Genomic DNA, 12,711 nt, shown 5'->3' on the forward strand with positions numbered 1-12,711 from the left:
CTTAAAAATAAATAAACATTAAAAAAAATAAAATGAAAAAATAAAGAAAAACTCAGGGAGGATTGTGCCCAACGAGGCAGGAGCATCAGTTGTGCTGAATGTTACTGAGAAGCTGAGTCAGCAGTGAGTGAAAGTCACCCTGGCTTCACGGAACCTGGTATTTCTGGGTCCCGTGGAAACGTCAGACTCCATTAAGCAGGAAGCAAAGCCAGAAAGGATGGCATTGAAGAGACAGGGGGAGTGATGGGGTGAGCAGGTGCACACAGGTACCTCCTTCAGGGACTGGCCCCAACTAGATGGGGTCAATGGGATCTCAGCAGAGTTATTTTCACTTCATTTTCTTTTCAAAACAGGAGAGACTGAATCATATTTCAATAGTTGTTCAATACTTGGAGACAGACCAAGTAGATAGAGAAAAGCTAGAAACATGGGGCAAAGATAATCAACAGGGTTATTTAAAAAGCATGAATAGAGTAGTTTCCAGGGGAGGTATTGGCTTCAGTTACTAGCCAATGGGAGAGAGAGGGTGGGGGTAGATAACGGAAACCAAATATTCATATTTATTTATGGGTGCAGAAACGTGCACGAAGTTCCTCTCTAATAACTACTATTTTCGGGTAAATTCAAGCAGTCCACTGCTGAGATTCAGGGAGGGTTGGAGTTTGGAATAGAGCTTATAATGACTGAAATAACTATTTCAGAGGGCTGGAGAGCAAGCCTATCAGAGGAAGATGAGCGAAAAGTCAGGCAATTTTGAGAGAAGCAGTTGACTTTAGTGACTGTGAATTGTAGAGGTATCAATTTGCCAGGCCGTGAAAATACAAACGCAATGTTCCCTATGTGAAGGATTTTGATTACTAAGGAATATAGAAGTTAGCAAAAGTTCATGACCTGGTGTCTAAGAAGGAACTTTGGAATTTGACAAAGTTGGCCAAAAAAAAAGAAAAAGAAAAAAAAACAAACCCGGAACATCTGACAAATTAAAATAGGTTCAAAGTTAAATCATTTTTGCATTACTGACAAAATAACTCAAATGAAAATAAATGTCAGTACTCAGGTTGCAAGCAAGTTCAGGAACAAAAGAAAATAGCAGTTTCCAATAGCACATGGGACCAAATTCAAGATAAGAAAGGACTCTTAGGAATAGATGGATAGGAATGGAAAGGAAGATTTCTATATCCCAGTGAAAGTATAGACACAGCTTTCTTCCACTCCATATTAACCCAGCCCCTCCAACCACATGGTGGCTGTAAGTGTGACCTTTAGAAGCTTTGGCCAAATGGGAGGAGGTATATGTAGAATTCTGCTATCTAACAAAATATACCCCCCTTCTCACCTACTCTGCCTGTCCCGTAGATTACTATGAACATAATTTCAGCCATCATATTCTTTAATCCTTATTAAATATTATAATTTTATCTCCAAAAGGTAAAAATGTAAAAATAACTGAAATATCATTATCGCCCTAAAGTTAATATTAAGTAACTCCATTTTATGCTTATAAGCTTATGCAAAACATTAATTGTATATAGTTTGTTTTAGCTAAGGTCCATTGTTTGATATGCCTCCTTGCAATCTGTAGTTTTTGGTGTTATTTTGTTTTGTTTGGCTTTTGTTCACAATTGATTTGTTGAGGGGCCAGTTTATTTGTTCTGTGGAATTTCCTCTGCTCATTGTATCACTGTGGCTTTATTAAACCAGTTAATGGATAGATTAGAATGGACAACTGGTTAGATCAGTTTTGATTTTTGACAATAATGCTCCACATATAGCATGGTGTATATTCACCAGGGTAACAAGGTGTTTGGCTGTTTTTCTTTTCTTGAGGTGTGCAGCCATTGACAATCTTCATATGGACTCATTCTTTCATTAACATTGCCAATAAAAAAAAAAGTGATATTCAGCTTCAGTCATTCCCTCTTCATTTATCATGTGGAATAATTCCATAAAGAGACACCCTTGCTCATCAACCAACTAGTTGCTTGGCCTGAGATGCAATTCATAGAAAAAAACATATTTGATGTTCTTCAATCCACTGCAGTCATAATCTGTACTGGTGATCAAGTCCAACTGACACAGCCTGAGTAGTCTTGACCTTGGGAGTCTTTCACAGCTGCCTTGAGTTTTGGCAGAATGAGCTCATTTTGTACCCTGGTCCTTGAATTAGTCATTCCTTGGAGAATATCTCCCTTCAAATGGAAAATGATGGAGACTACAGTCTGAGGAGTAGGAGTTACTAAAACTTTGGCCCTTGTCCCAGCTTAGTTGATACCACTCTAAACATTTTAACTGCTATTTGATTTTCAACCTTGATTATGACAGTATGACAGCCCTTCCAAAAGCATACAGACATTTTCTTGCCTTTGAGAACTGGTGACATGGTCAGACAGAGCCTGCTGAGAAGGTCCAAGGAAAATATCACATGGCACCAGAGCAGTAAGATCGCTTCTAGAATGAACTTCCCCAACTGTGCTCTCAAGTGTAGGGCTAGCCCCTTCTGCCATCCTGTGTCCCTGAGACATAGTTATATCATGATATCTGCTTATTATTGTTCTACGCATGACCCTCATTCACCTGATCACAAAGTAATAGGCTGCTCTAGGGCCACCTGGATAGCTCAGTCAATTAAGTATTTGACTCTTGATTTCAGCTCAGGTCGTGATCTCATGGTTCATGGGTTCGAGCCCCACATTGGGCTCTGTGCTAACAGCTCAGAGTCTACTTGGGATTCTCTCTCCAACCCCCTCTCATTGACCCTCCCCCACTCTCTCTTTCTCAAAATAAATAAACTTTAAAAATATAGGCTATTCCACAAGTTATCAACACGTGCCAGAAGGCCCTCTGATGAGCCCTAGCCTGGGAAGATACTTCCACAGCTATTGCAGGAGCCTTTGGACAAGTTGATTTGTAGGATGATAGTGAGTCAGATCCACCACAAATTTTAAAACCACCTGAAATGGTTTGACTTTCTGTTCCTTTAGCTAGATTTTGTCAATAGTATCCAAACCCTTCTGAGTTGAGTAAGACTTTAGCCCCACCCGGACAATTATTCTTTATGGTCCTTAGGACAAGAAATGCTTTCAAAAACCTTACACATGCACAGAAGAAAGACAATGTGTGTGTCCAAAATAATAATGACCATTTGAAAAAAGAGCAGTAATGATTAGATTTCCCTTTCGGATAAATAAGAACAAGGCTTCCTTTCTTGAGTTGTTTCTTTGAGACTCTCTCATGCTTCTGATGAATATTTGGTATATTTTCTGAAAACAGGTTAATACAGAAGTTTGTTTGAGAGATGCTTGTATAAAAGAGTGATTGAGTCCTGTTAGTTATTTAATTATTTTAATACAAAGTTAAAAGTTTGAATAACTAGACATAGCTTAAGTCTACCTGCTCTTACCAAGAGCTTATTTCTCAACCATTAAACCCACAGAGATCCCATACTGCATATGAGCTCTGTTTCTAGTTTCCTCTGACACCAATTCCCAATTCACTGGATATTCTTTAGTCTTTATTTTACTCAGCTGTGACATATATATATATATATTAAGTTTTATTTATTTGAGAGAGACAATGAGAACAGGAAAGTGTCAGGTAGAGAGAGAAAGAGAGAATCCCAAGCAGGCTCTACACTGTCCGTGCAGAGCCCAACACAGGGCTTGACCTCATGAACCATGAGATCATGACCTGGGGCAAAATCAAGAGCTGGACACTTAACTAACTGAGCTACCCAGGTGCCTCATGACTTTTGACTTTTAAACCTTCACCTTTCCTTGAAACCCATGAGAGGTAGTGACATGACAGTTTCTGAGTTTCCTTCTACATCATCTACTTAGCAATCTCTTTCATGGATTATCAGTTTTCTGCATCTGCCCTTCCAATATCAGCCCCACATCTCCATCTTGGTCTTTCTTCTCTTCTTTATCTCAAAGATAATGTCTTTGATTCACACACGCCCTCCTCCCTCTATGCCTGAATAGACACTGCAGTGACTGGCTGCTCACCCAGAAAGTGGTGGTCACCCAGATCTCTTCCTCTCCCTAAAAATCCCTTTAACACACCTTCTCATATTCATTCCCATCGCCACTGACTAAAACCACGTCTTCGTCACCTGTGACTGACTCGTTGATCCAGCTTCCTTGGTAGTTTCTCAGTAGTGTTGACAGTACAACCTCCGACCCAATGTTTTCCAATACAGTAGCCACTGATCTACTAATTCCGGTCTCTTCTAGTCTCTAAATTCTAATCACATGAAAATAAAAAGGTAGATTTGGTGGATGGGGGGGCACGGTCATCCAATTAACTATAATCTTCAGGGATGGAGAGTGTATATTTCTTTTGCTCAAAAACTTATCCCACATGTTTGGCAAAGTGCCAAAAATATAGCAGGTTCCCAATACACATTTGTTGAATAAATGTTAAATGAACATAGGTATTGGTTGGTTTCCTGAGTTTTTAAATCATAAATCAAAAATCTCTCTCTTAACACAAGCTAAACATCTTCATTTTGAAAATAAGATAGCTCTTTTACTATTCAAAAACACAACAAAGTTTTGGAAAAAGTTAAAAGAAAAGTTGTAGATAATGAGGTAAAAAATGCACCTTTGCTACATATCTTAGCAACACTACACTGGAAAATGTGCCAATTACATTATCCATTTCATTAACTTGGTAGTTTTCACCATAAGATTCTTCTCTTATGTATCCCGAGAGAGGAAAACAAACTATAATAGTATAGATAGTTTAGCAATGATAGTGAAGATGCATAAAGCGGCCAGAATTGTATAATGCAAGCTCCTAGAATAGTTTGAGGAATATACATAGGGCATCAGCAGTTGAAAAGATTTCCAGGGATGAAAATATGATAGAAGAGTATGGATCAAGTGCCTCATATCATTGCTTTCAACAGTAATTCTCATAAAACAGTTGAAAGCGTATGCTTTAAACTAAAACACTTCATTGGTCACAACCTACGATATAAAGTTAAATACATCTTTTGAGCGAGGGGTCTAGTTCACTGAGACACCCAAAACTCCATTATCCCTATGGAACATACACATTTTAAATGATTTATAATTAATTTAAAATAATCTGAAAATACTCTTCCATTTAATAGAATAAGCAAATCAGTATACTCCATATCATGATACATGTTATTATTCATTAACCATAGGCAAAGACAGAAGTTGTCAACAAGTTACAGATAAGACACGCTTTAATTATTTTTTAATGTTTATTTACTTATTTTGAGAGAGAGAGAGAGCACAAGAAAGGAGGAACAGAGAGAGAAGGAGAGAGAGCATCCCAAGCAGGTTCCACGCTGTCAGCTCAGAATCCAGTGTGGGGCTGGATCTCACAAATTATGACATCATGACCTGAGCCAAAATTAAGAGTCAAACGCTTAACCTGCTGAGCCTCCCAGGCATCCCTAGACCAGCTTTAAATGTTAGTGAAATACCTTAAGTTACTTAAAGTATTTGTGGCATCTATGAGGTCTCAACTTTTCTTATTTTCCTATACTTTATTAGTTTCAAATTATCTAACTCTTATTTACTTTCTATTATGTGTTCAACGTTTAGATCAAACATCATTTCCTTAGCAACTCACAATGTTTTGAAACCGGAAACTAAGTGAGTCAACAGGAACGTGAGACGTGTATTGCTAGTTGGCTTTCATCCAAACCCCTGTACTCTATTTCATTAAAGTATGGCAGACTATGTTGGCAAATAATGAACTCAGAAAAAACCTTCACAGACCGTACGGCTTCAACAGATTTGGCTCCAAAATAGTGTCTTAAGATTTCATGACAATAAAAAAAGATATTACAGAATTAAACCATGGTAAATTTTTCTCTTTTAATTAAAGAAAATTAGGGGCACCTGGGTGGCTCAGTCGGTTAAGCGTCTGACTTCAGCTCAGGTCATGATCTTGTAGTCTGTGAGTTCGAGCCCCGCATTGGGCTCTGTGCTGTCAGCTCAGAGCCTGAAGCCTGCTTTGGATTCTGTGTCTTCCTCTCTCTCTGTCCCTTCCCCACTCATGCTCTGTCTTTCTCTGTCTCAAAAATAGAATAAACATTCAAAAAAAATTAAAGAAAACGAAACCAAAATAAAATTAGAAGCTGTTAAAATATGTGGTTCTATGCATGGTCACCAAAATCTATAATCAAATTGCTTTCAGTCACATATACACCGAGATACAGATATAAAAATAGATAAATGCATGTATGCACATGCACACACATTCTAATTGATGTTTAAAATATTAGGAACACCAAATATATTTGTCTCTGCTTCTCAAACTGAGATTTCTGGAATCTTGGGATATAGAGTGCTGCATTTTTCCATGTTAGACAAATTATTGCATTATTTATATTAATACCAAGATGCTATGGAATTGAATGCCAAATTTGCTCACACTTCCTGGCACTAAGAAATAATCTAGCAAATATTAGGGAGTTGACTCATCAGTGGATTAGATTTTAAGGAATGCATTTCAAGTTTGTCACAAACTAGGTAAATACCTTAAACATTCAGCCATTAACTCTCAACTGCCTTTAAAACTGTTTCAAGCAAGGCACCTGGGTGGCTCAGTTGGTTAAGCATCTGACTTCAGCTCAGTTTATGGTTGATGAGTTTAAGTGCCATGTCAGTGTCTATGCTGAAAGCTCTGAGCCTGGAGCCTGCTTAGGATTCTGTGTCTCCTCTCTCTCTGCCTCTCTCCCACTTGTGCTCTGTATCTCTCTCCCCCAAATTCAAAACATTAAAAACACTTAAAAACTGTTTCAAGGGAGTTTAGAGATATCATAGGATTTGGCTCGTTGTGCGTGGTCATTTTCTGAGCTTCCTTCCCAAAAATGACTCTCCAGAAATCACATCTATTGGTACCACTTTGGAAGGTTTATACCATCAATGATCCAGCCCCAAACTAAAACCACACATATCAGAATAATGAGTTCATACACAGGATCAAAATTACAAATGGGAACATTAGTATACCACAGAAAGCTGGACACCTCCGTATTATGACAAACAAATTGCTCTCAAAATATCCCTCCAAAAAATTGACTGAAAGTACTAGTATGACTCAAGTAAATTTATTATATAAAAGAAAAAATATGGCAAAGCAAATAAAATGAAGCCCTAGTGTTTGGTAAAAGTGAACAAATTGTGCATGAAATTCAAGATAGGTCAATTGATAGAAAAATGTTTCCTAGAATTTAATAGGAACTCACCTGTATATGGTGACTACCATGTGACAACCCTCTTCCAATTACATATATCAGCTCATTTCATCCCCAAGATTGTCCTCATTTACATAGCATTAGTATCCCGTCTATCTCATTGTCCTCAGAGATGGGGAATTAGCCTAAAAATGCAGGGTAACTTTTGTAAAGGTTACCAGTTGATCTGAGGTTTAAATCCAGTAAATGTGGGTCCAGAATCTGTTCATCTATTTTATACATCAGCAAGACCAATCTATCGATATAAGAAAATATATCAGTTACCCACTCGTATGTCAAAGATATTTGTTCAAATGATTCTTTAATTACAATGAATTCAGACTTCTTAAATGTGTAAGTTGTGTTAGATATATTTGTGTAACTCCTTATTAAATAGAATGTCACACAAGATCAACAGCAGTTTATGATCGAACCTCTCTGCATGAGGAAACAAAGGCACAAACAATTTTACGACCTGACCAAGGTCGTTACAAAATGGCATTAGATACAGGACTTAAACCTCCTTGTGGCCAGTTCATATCCCCATGTGAACAGGACTTAAACCTCCTTGTGGCCAGTTCACATCCCCATGTGATTTTTCTCCTTAAGCAACAGACAGTGAGGCCCTTAGGTTTCCTTCTAGTATTGCACTGGCTTAGGATGATCTTATTTCACAAGGTTTGACATAAATAAATTGAGAAAACATGTGTAAGTATAGGATCACATGTAATTTTGAGGCAGCATCATTATTTCCATCATCGTTGCTGTGAAAGAAAACAGGACAATTTACAAAATGGAGGAGGGTCTCTTCCTGGTCTTGTTAAACCGCACCGATGTTATGATGCACAGAACAGGGTGTTTTCCTGAGCACTTAAAAATCAAGGTGTTAAATACTAGAAAATAGCATTGCTGATATACCAAGGTGCTTGGCTGGGCACCTGAGACAAGCTGATCTCCCCAGCACAGTGATCTTTAGTGTCAGGACTCTCTGATGTACTTCTCTCGGTATACCTCATTGTCTTAAAAAATTGCTTTGTGTCTTTGTGAATATCCTTTATTAATTTTACCTGCCTGATTTAAGGTAAAACAAGGTGTGTATCAACCATGATGGTTCTTATTGACGTGAGCAATCTTCCTGGCTCACAAACAACCACAAAACCACACATGATGATATGTCTCTTCATCCAGCATCATCTCCCTATAGAAAGCAGAGAGGGGCGCCTGGGGGGCTCAGTCGGTTGAGCGTCTGACTTTGGCTCAGGTCATGATCTCACGGTTCGTGGGTTTGAGCCCTGCATCAGGCTCTGTGCTGACAGCTGGCTCAGAGCCTGGAGCCTGTTTCGGATTCTGTGTCTTCCTCTCTCTCTTCCCCTCCCTTGCTCACTCTGCTTCTCTCTCTCTCTCAGAAATAAATAAAATATGAAAAAAGAAATGAACTTTTAAAAAAATAAAATAAAATGGAGAGAGAGGCCTCAATACTTTCCCCATCACTGGGTTTTCCGCAGAGAGCTCATATATCATCTCTTAGCAGCAACATTTGATCATTCATGCCTGTTAAGATCACTGCTGACTAAGTTTTGAATAATTCTACATCTGGTCTCAATGAGGCATTTACTAGGGAAACATTCAATAAAATTACATACATATTTGTGGAAGCCTTGCACCATGAATCAAACTCAAAGATGGAAAAAATACAACCAAAACTTTATATTTCCATTAGATAATTATCTACCATTTATAACAGCCTTGTTCATTTTTCCTAGGACTTATTTTCCTGTCTCTCCCCTGTGGGCCAGATGTCAAACTGCTGCATTCTCAAGTAAGTCAGATTACTTTTGCTCCTTTGTGCTTGATGGAGTCTTCCTTTGCCCACATTGTATTCATTGTACAGATGGAAGGACATTAATGCAGAGGCTAGACCTTTCCGATGCCTCTACGGCAGGGATTTAGTCAGTGCAAATGGACCTTAGAAGGTCTACATAAATCTGATAAATTAAGAGTGTGACACTTGTGTGGGATATTCAAACACCAAGGAAACAGACCACATTGCAGTAATACCGAAAGCAGTAGAGCTTTAACTCATTTATCATAAATCACTAATTGCCAATATAATTCAATAAATAAAAATGTCCAGTGTTAATGAAAAATGACAATAGCGTTCACATTTTAGTCCAGCTTTACATCTCACAAATCCAGGCTCTAGAAATTAGCGGACTCTCTGCCATGGAACAGGTGCTTAGGGTCAACCTGATTCTGCAAGCTGACCAGTGCAGTAAGCGTTGCTCTCTCTCTTTCGCAAACAGATTCTTGACTTACCCAGAGGACCCCATTTCATTGCTGGGTGTGGGGTGGATCAAAATGTTAAGAATATTCTAGTATCTTCCGGTTTCGGTGTCTTTCACACATTACAGTCATTTCTGAAATGACAGTCGAGCTCAGTGTTCAAAATTCATCACTGGGTGCTATTTCTCTTCTCAAATATGTTCCTGTCCCTCTCTGCCCACCTGGCCCCAACCGCAGCACCGCCAAGTTTATGTGCTCTTGGGGAAGCCAGGCAGAGGAAGTAGTCTGCCGAAGGGTCTTGTACGCCCTTGAGGTCTTTCCTCACCTGCTCGCCCACCAATACACCCTGTCCCTCGCTCTAGTTATCTGTTTGTATCACAAACCACCTTAAACTTAGTATTAGAAAATAACTATTGTATTATGCCCATGGTTTCTGTGGGCCAGAAGCTTAGAGAAGTTTGTCTCTACCCCATGGTGTGTGAGGCTTCACGGGGCTGGTGGTTTTAGGATTACTCAGGCAGCAGTCAAATGACCACTGTTTGTGCTCACCAAGGAAGTTTCTCTCTCCTGTCTGCTTCTCCAGCTGGCCAAGGTGAGGGCAGAACTCAGCTGGGACCCTTCAGCTGGCCTCCTGCGGCAGCTGGACCCTGAGCAAGGGGATGCCAGGTCGTGTGTCCCAGACCAACCCAGCGGAAGTTGCAGAGTCTTTCCTAACCCAGTGGGGAGTTCACAGAGTGTCACCTGTGCTACATTCCACTGGTACAAGCATCACTTCGGGCGACTGGGGCTTGCGGGCAGAGGGATCAGACTCCACCTGTTGGTGTAGAGCAAGGTTAGGTCACACCCCATGAGAGCGGGACAGGGGCCCACCTGCCTCTGGGGTCCCTCGTGAACGAGTATCCATCTCCAGAGTCCTTGGCTGGCCGCCATCATGGTCTGTTTCCTAGTCTAGTCAAAGCCACAGGTCTGCCTGGTATCAGCTACATGATCCTTAGCTGTCGAAACCGGAAGTCAATATTTAGATTTTTAATGTTGATTTGAGATATTTAACTTTCTTAGGTGATGTTTTATAAGTGTACATCCAATTCATTATTCTTTACTTTTTATCCTATGCACGCCTCCGCCGGGGTGATTTTACTCCCGAAGGCACACATTTAGAAGGTGCGAACGAGAAAGGGGGAGGGGGAGGATCATGAAGGAGATTTGTTGACTGGAACAAATGAGGGCGGCAGACAGGGCTTCTCTTGTTCCTGGCAGACACATCCGAAGGCAGCCTCTGCCGTGGGCCATCCCAACCCCCACCCGCCAAAGGGACCCCACTGTGCGTCTGTGGGCTCGGCCCATCTGACGTTCACTGTCCCTCCTGGGAACGTGTGCAAAGTTCTAGATCACTGCCTGCCCCTTCTAGCTGTCTGGTAGCACCTGAGGGCCCAGGCCTCTGACCCCACCCTCTCTCAAATCACTCTTCTCAGCCATTTCCAAAATACCAGCTTTATAAAAGTAAAGTATTTTCAAGCACATTTAACTGCTACATATGTTTTTTAAATGTTACATGTATATACAGAATATAAATCATTAAGTTATATACAGAATATGAATCATTTTTATAGGATATATTCCAGAAGCTTCACTTGAGTCATCCTTGGGCACCCAGCAGCTAGGATGTTTGGCGTGTGCCCCTCAGACTCCACATGGCTCCATTGCTTTCCAAATACATCCCTGTTTCTAGATGCAGCCTTCATCTTCTCAGGACTTATCACAAATTGAGGTGGTTTTTGCAAATCAATTAGGAACCTTCCTCGCTCCTGATGGGGTCCGTGAGACAGGAAGGACACTTGTATCTGTTAAGGGAACTCAAAACAGATTTCACTAAATCTATCATGAATATGCAGGAACATCTGGAAAATTGAATGTTTTCCTCTACATCTTAATGACTTGTCATTACACACAAGCACAGTGCTTTCTGAAAGATTTAATAACAAACCCACTCATTCTAGTTGAAGAGTGATAGTGCACAGGCTAGAAATATCTAAGCTAACCTCCTTTCCCTCCTTATAACTAGAGTTAATAGACTGTTGTCGGAGAAAAGGATTGGTTTTGCAGTACTTAATTAGGGTTCACACTAAGTGCCTGTGTTGAGCCATTTGAGTTTTGTGAACTAAGACATTAGAAATACTTTTTAGAAATCTCTCCACCTATTGAGGTAAAATGGAGTTTCTCAAGGGTATTCATTTAATAATAACAAATGCACCTAGGTAAGAATGCGGTTGCAAGGAAATTTATGGAATCAATGTCGTGGAAAAATTAATAGGATGTGTTATTCCACAGGGACTTTTTGAACATACCAATGATTCATCTGTAGTCAGATCGATTTTTAGCACTTGACTTACAAACTGTGTGTCACGGAAGAACGTGAAGAAATGGTTTTGGTTCTTTCATGGGGTGAATACCGCAGGCGAATTAGCCTGTGGCTCGCCTTGGAAACCTTGTAAAAGAAGATTTCCTTTTTCCTCTTTGAAATATCTTCATTGGCTTGCAGTTCATTTTTTTAAGTGTATTTATTTACTTTGAGAGAGAGAGAGAGAGAGAGAGAGCGCGAGTGGAGGAGGGGCAAGACAGAGGACACCGAGAATTCTAAGCAGGGGATTTCGGGGCTCAAACCCACGAAACCGTAAGATCATGACCTGAACCGAAACCAAGAATCCGGATGCTTAACTGACAGCGTCACCCAGGCTCCCACAACTTGCTGTTCATTTAAAAAAAAGAAAAAAAGTGCAAAAACCTCTGAACTATGTGCTCCTATGAAGTAGATTTTGAAATACAGGCCAGTTAACTGCAAATGTCCACTGAAATTTGAAATTGCCACAGCAGGAGGAAAAGGGGGCTGGAGAATGGTTTGTTGGAATTAGGACATTCTACAAAAATGTTCTCTCTCCGTTTTCCTGAAGAGAGAGGGGCATTGCTTTCATAAATACTTGCTGTTACATTGTTCTTAAGAGTTAGTGCTTATATGAAGAGAAAAGGGAAATAAAATGTTGCTTAGTACCTGAAATCCACTAACTCTCCATTGAAAGGCGTGTAATTTCTCCCCGAGCACTTTGCCGCCAGTGGTGGTGTGAGTGCTCTGTTAATAGCAGCCCTGCCTCGTTATTAGCATCATCATTACTTCCTTTTATTAGACAGCAAATCAATGTTATGACATAGAATTT

Source organism: Crocuta crocuta, unplaced genomic scaffold (assembly GCF_008692635.1).
Source record: "Crocuta crocuta isolate KB4526 unplaced genomic scaffold, BGI_CrCroc_1.0 scaffold101, whole genome shotgun sequence".
Lineage (NCBI taxonomy): Eukaryota > Metazoa > Chordata > Mammalia > Carnivora > Hyaenidae > Crocuta > Crocuta crocuta.